A 6,373-nucleotide genomic window follows, 5' to 3' on the forward strand; every position below is an offset into this window, starting at 1 on the left:
GGGCGTTCCACATGAGGCTCATGCTTCAATCCCCATTTTACAGATGAGGTAACACAGGCACAGAGAAGTTAAATGACTTTTCCAAGGTCACACAGCAGGGAAGTGGTGGAGCTCACATTAGAACCCAGGTCCATCTGTCGCCCAGCCCATGTTCTATCCATTAGGCCACACTGCTTCTTAGAGAAATCAATCAATTATTCAGTGGTATATATTGAATGGTATATTGAATGCTTATTAAGTGTTCAGCACTGTACTAAGCACGGTACAAAAGAGTAGGCTTAGACATACCTGCCAATCATCAGTCATATTTATTGAGCACATATTGTGTGGAGGGCACTGTACTAAGCACTAGGGAGAGTACAGCACAGCAATATAGCAGATGCATTCCCTGCCCAAAGAAAGCATACAGTCTACAAGAGGAGATGGACATTAATACAGATAAATAAATTACAATGTGCACATATAAGGGTTGTGAGGCTGGGGGTTGGTGAATAAAGGGAGTAAGTCAGGGTGATGCAGAAAAGAGTGGAAAAAGATGAAATGAAGACTTTATAAGGGAAGGCCTCTTGGAGGAGATGTGCCTTCAATGAGGTTTTGAAAATGGGGAGAATAATTGTCGGATAGGAAGAGGGAAAGTGTTCCAGGCCAGAGGCAGAATGTGGGTGAAAAGTCAGCGGCGAGATAGAAGAGATGGACCTACAGTGAGTAGGTTGACAGAGCGCTTAGTACAGTGTTCTGCACACTGTAAGCGCTCAATAAATATGATTGAATGAATGAATGAATTAGAGGAGTGAAGTGTGTGGGCTGGGTTGCAGTATGAGGGTAGGAGGGGGCAAGGTGATTGAGTGCTTTAAATAATAATAATAATGGTATTTGTTAAGCACTTACTATGTCCAAAGCACTGTTCTAAGCGCTGGGGAGGTTACAAGGTGATCAGGTTGTCCCATGGGGTGCTCACAGTTTTAATCCCCATTTTACAGATGAGGTCACTGAGGCACAGAGAACTTAAGTGACTTGCCCAAAGTCACACAGCTGACAGTTGGCAGAGCCGGGATTTGAACACATGACCTCTGACTCCAAAGCCCGGGCCCTTTCCACTGAGCCACGCTGCTTTAAAGCCAATGGTAAGAAGTTTCTGTTGGATGTGGAGGTGGATGGACAACCACTGGAGGTTCTTGAGAGTGGGAAAACATGGACTGAATGATTTTGTAGAAGAATGATCTGGGCAGCAGAGGGAATTATGGACTAGAGTGAAGAGAGGCAGGAGGCAGGGAGGTCAGCGAAGGAGGCTGATGCGCTAATCAAGGCACGATAGGAAAAGTGTTTGGATTAACATGGTAGCAATTTGGATGGAGGGGAAAGGATGGATTCTAGCCAAGTTACAAAGGTTGAACCGACGAGATTTAGTGACAGTTGGAATATGTGGGTTGAATGAGAGAGATGAATCGAGGATAGCACCAATATATTACATTTTATATCATATTATAATATACAACATGTCATGGCCCTCTCAGGATCGCACCTGAGGAGTTTCCAGTACTCTACCAGTCTCGGCTAAGGGAGGAAGAGTCAAGCAGAGGCCTATCCATTCCATTTCTAGCTTGGGCAGTGGCTAGAGAGTGGAAGGCAATCTGCTACAAATCAAAACTCACCTGTGCTGGGCAGTGGCGGCTTGGAAGAGAGTCAAGGAACCTGTGCTGGGCAGCAATGACTTGAAAGAGAGTCAAGGACAGAGACTCCAGTTTACTGTGTGGGAGAAGGCAATGGTAAACCACTTCCATATTTTTACCAAGAGAACTCTATGGATACGCTACCAGAACAATGGCAGATGGAGGCTGGCCGTTTGGCGAGAGATGTCCCCATGGAGTCACTATGGGTTGGCAACGACTCAACAGCATAAAAGAAGACAAGCTGTCATATTATATATTATAAAATATTGACTATATTGATATATTATTGTATGTAATATATACTGCATCATAATAATTTCTCCCCTACTAGATTGTAAGCTCCTTGAGGGCAAGGAATGTGTCTACCCACTCTATTATATTGCACTCTCCCAAGGGCTTAGTACACTGCTCTGAAGCAGAGTGGCTCAATGGAAAGAGCACGGGCTTGGGAGTCAGAGGTCATGGGTTCATATCCCAGCTCTGCCAACTGTCAGTTGTGTGACCTTGGGCAAGTCACTTAACTTCTCTGTGCCTCAGTTGCCTCATCTGTCAAATGGGGATTAAGACTGTGAGCACCACGTGGGACAACCTGATCATCTTGTATCCTCCCCAACGCTTAGAACAATGTTTTGCACATGGTAAGTGCTTAACAAATGCCATCATTATTGTTATTATTAATAAATTTCACTAATTGGTTGACTGACTGAGTGCTCAATAAGAATTCTCAACTGATTCCTGTCCAGAATTTTTCGGTCAAGGTGTTTCTGTCTTCCCATTATTACCATTATTATTAACAATAATAATAATAATAACAGTGGTATCTGTTCAGCACTTACTACGTGCCAAGCACTGTGCTGAGCACTGGGGTCGATGCAAGCTAAGCAGGTAGGACACAGTCCCTGGTCCACTTGGGGCTACCAGTGTCTCCGCACCTCCTCTGAGACGGGAGCAGGGGCAGGGGAGGGAGAGAGTGCTGCAGGTTTAGGGCAGCAAAGAGGGGGGATAAATGACTTCTCCCCAACAAAAGTCCTGCAGACTCAACCCCCTCCCCCCTCAGCAAGGAACACCCTCCACCCCGAGGGTTTAGTCCAGTATTCTGCACAAACTAAGTGCTCAATAAACATCCCCGCTTGATTGATTGATAGAGCAGGCGGGTGCCACTTCCCACAGGGAAATTGATCAAAAATTCCACCAAGCTAATGACGATAAAATCATCTTGGGAATCCTTCCTGAAAGCCCGACATAAATGCATAATACATAGGAAACTGCGAGAGCCTTATAAATTACAGGTCTGCCTGGCCTTGCAGGATACCAGAGCACCTACTTGACTTTATTTATATACGCTTCGAGCACCCGAGAATGGATATTTATGCGTTTTCAATATTTGCAGTCAGGCTTTCGATCATTCAGAATTCAAGCCGCTTAAATAACATTAACACACAGCAGATGGAAAGGCATTTCTCTTCCACCAGAGTGTACACCCGTCTTGCGGTAACTTCTGAAGGGCTCAATCTGTGTCCAGGCTTTGGGGCCCCAGAGACTTTCTGGTTGGAACCCAGAAGCTCCCATTGATTCCCCCACCCCACAAAACACTCTTCTCTCAGCAGGGCCGGGGGGGCCCTCAGGAGCAGAAGATGAACTTGTGTGGATGACAAGAATAACGGTGGTATTTGTGAAGCGCTCACTCCATGCCAAGCATTGGGCTAAGCACTGAGGTAGATAATCAGGTTAGACACAGTCCCTGTTCCATGCACTTACAGTCTGCGAGGGGACAGAGTAAGCACTCAATAAATACCTCTGATTGATTGACGTGTTTCTGATGTCCACAACTGGCAACCACCTTTATCTACACTAATGTCTCGGTCTCTGCCCTCGGGAGCTTTATAAACTACCTGAGGAGACATTACAGAATCCAGACTGCAAACGTGCAGTTGGCAAAGAGTAACAGCAGAGATAGGAATGAACTAAAACAAAAATTGCGAATTAAAGAAATAAGCAATAAGAAATAGAAGAAGCATTGTGGCTTAGTGGATAGAGCACAGGCCTGAGAGTCAGAAGACCTGGGTTCTAATCTCTGCTCTGCTCCTGTATTACCTTGGGCAAGTCACTTAACTTCTCTGAGACTCGGTTCCCTCATCTGCAAAAAGGGAAATCAGCATTTGTTTTCCCTCCTACTTAGATTGGGAACCCCAGGTGGGACCTGATTATCTTGTATCTACCCCAACTGGTAGAACAATGCTTGGCATATAGTAAGCGCTTAACAAATACCACAATTATTATTATCACCAGGCTATGATCTCGACACTAGTAGCAGAAAATATAAAGAAAAAGGGGAGGTTGGCTATAAACCCCAAGGTGGCTCTATTATACTTTTTATTAATAATAATAACCACAATAATAACGATTCTATCTTGTTTTCTCTCATTCTTCCTCCACCCTCTCTCCTTTCTCTCACCCTCCTTCTGCCTCTCTCTTCCCGTCTCTCTCTGCCTCTGTCAGAAATGATAAGAATTAATTAAATTTGTCTGCATCTCCTCCTGCCTTGTCAGTGCCTGGGGGAATTTAGTGCTCCTTTTCACCGGGGGGCTTTATCTGATTTAAAGAAAAAAATCACTTGTGTGGATGTGTGGCTGGTGTGCATGTGTGCACACGTGTCTGTCTGTGTGTGTGTGTGTGTAGACACACTCCAGTGCATGCTTCTCAACAATCCCGGTGTGCCCCTCAGGGCCAGTGCCCCACAAATGATGATTGGTGGAGGCTAGGAGAAGAACAGGAGTTGGAATTAATGAGGCCACTTTATTTACTTGCAGTCAGGAACTAGCTAAAGCCATTAGTTGATTATATAAGCAGCTCCCAAATTAGCAGCTGATTGGGACCTGAGCTTTCTCCTCCTTTAATTCTCATCTCCTCCCCTTTCCCGGGCAGGATGTCTCTCCAGGCAGCAAGAGGACGGTTGACAGCCCCGATCCGGGATGGAGGGTGGGCACAATGGGTGCCAAGGGGAGGACACAGGTGGAGCAGAGGTCAGAGTACATGGCTTAGACTCCAGAACAGGGGCTGGAGTGGTTGGGCTGTGGAGCTGAGAGGTTTTTTTAATGGCATTTATTAAGTGCTTACTATGTGCAAAGCACTGTTCTTGAAGGACATTGGTGGGCTCGAGAGAACGTTCCATTAACTGTCCAGCTTGTCCCCATCCAGACCTGCCAACGGCCCAAGACGGGCAATTGAGATGGAACCAGGGTGCCTGGGTTTGGGGGACCAGCAGGAAGTCGGGGCAGAGGAAACCCCAGCCAATTCAACAGCTCCTTTGCTCCCTTCTGAGCCCTCCATCCAGAATGATCAAAATAATTATAGTATTAAGTGCTTATTGTATGCCAAGCGCTGGGGTAGCTACAAAATAATCAGGTTGGACACATCCCCTGTCCCACATGGGGCCCACAGTCTATGTAAGAGGAAGAAAAGAAATTTTATCCCCATTTTACAGATGAAAAAACTGAGGCCCAGAGAAGTTAAGAGACTTGTCCAAGGAAACACAGAAGGCAAGTGACAGAGCAGGGATTAGAACCCAGTTCTCCTGATTTCAGACCCCTGCTCTTTCCACTAGACCATGCTACCACCCGCTGTGACAAAGTCATTCCTGGCCTATCCAGTTCCCATTGTTTTCCTACCCTTTCCTCGCCATCCAAACTGCTACCATGCTAATTCAAGCACTTGTCCTCTCCCCCTTGACTACTGCATCTGCCATCCTGTTGTCCTCTCTGCCTCCTGCCTCTCATTCATTCAATCAATCATATTTATTGAGTGCTTACTGTGTGCAGAGCACTGTACTAAGCGCTTGGGAAGTACAAGTCGACAACACATAGAGACAGTCCCTACCCAACAGCGGGCTCACAGTCATTCTTCCATTCTTTCCATCATATTAACTGAGCGCTTACTGTGTGCAGAGCCCTGTACTAAGTGATTGGAAAGTACAGTTCAGCAACAGAGACAATTCCTGCCCAACAATGGGCTCGCAGTCTAGAAGGGGGGACACAGACATCAAAACAAGTAAACAGGCATCAATAGCATCAATATGAATAAATAGAATTATAGATATTTACACTTCATTAATAAAAAGAAATAGAATAATAAATATGTACATTATTTTTTAATGTGCCCCTACCTTCAGTTTTAGAACGGTGCTTGGCACATAATAATAATAACAATGATGGCATTTATTAAGCACCTACTATGTGCAAAGCACTGTTCTAAGCACTGGGGAGGTTACAAGGTCATCAGGTTGTCCCACGGGGGGCTCACAATCTTAATCCCCATTTTACAGATGAGGGAACTGAGGCACAGAGAAGTGAAGTGACTTGCCCAAAGTCACACAGCTGACAATTGGCGGAGCCAGGATTCGAGCCCATGAGCTCTGACTCCAAAGCCCGGGCTGTTTCCACTGAGCCACGCTGCTTCCCCACACAGTAAGCGCTTAACAAATACCATCATCATAATATATACAAAAGTGCTGTAGGGAGGTGGTGTAGAACAGAGGGAGTAAGTCGGGGAGATGGGGACGCAGGAGGAGCCCCACTCCGGTCCATTCTTTACTTAGCTGCCCTGATCAGTTTTCTACATAAACATTCAGTCCATGTCACCCCACTCCTCAAGAACCTCCAGTGGCTGCCCACCCACCTCCACATCCAACAGAAACTCCTTACCAT

General features: G+C 45.8%; 1 non-coding gene across 1 annotated transcript; it reads left to right on the top strand.

The window, feature by feature from the left end:
• Nucleotides 1–1,504: 1,504 nt before the first annotated feature.
• On the top strand, nucleotides 1,505–1,642 carry LOC119946284. The gene has a single exon (XR_005456390.1). It is a non-coding gene; the product is annotated as a small nucleolar RNA SNORA7 (small nucleolar RNA).
• The last annotated feature ends 4,731 nt before the right edge of the window (nucleotides 1,643–6,373 follow it).

This window comes from Tachyglossus aculeatus, chromosome 26, assembly GCF_015852505.1.
Source record: "Tachyglossus aculeatus isolate mTacAcu1 chromosome 26, mTacAcu1.pri, whole genome shotgun sequence".
In the NCBI taxonomy this organism is placed as follows: domain Eukaryota; kingdom Metazoa; phylum Chordata; class Mammalia; order Monotremata; family Tachyglossidae; genus Tachyglossus; species Tachyglossus aculeatus.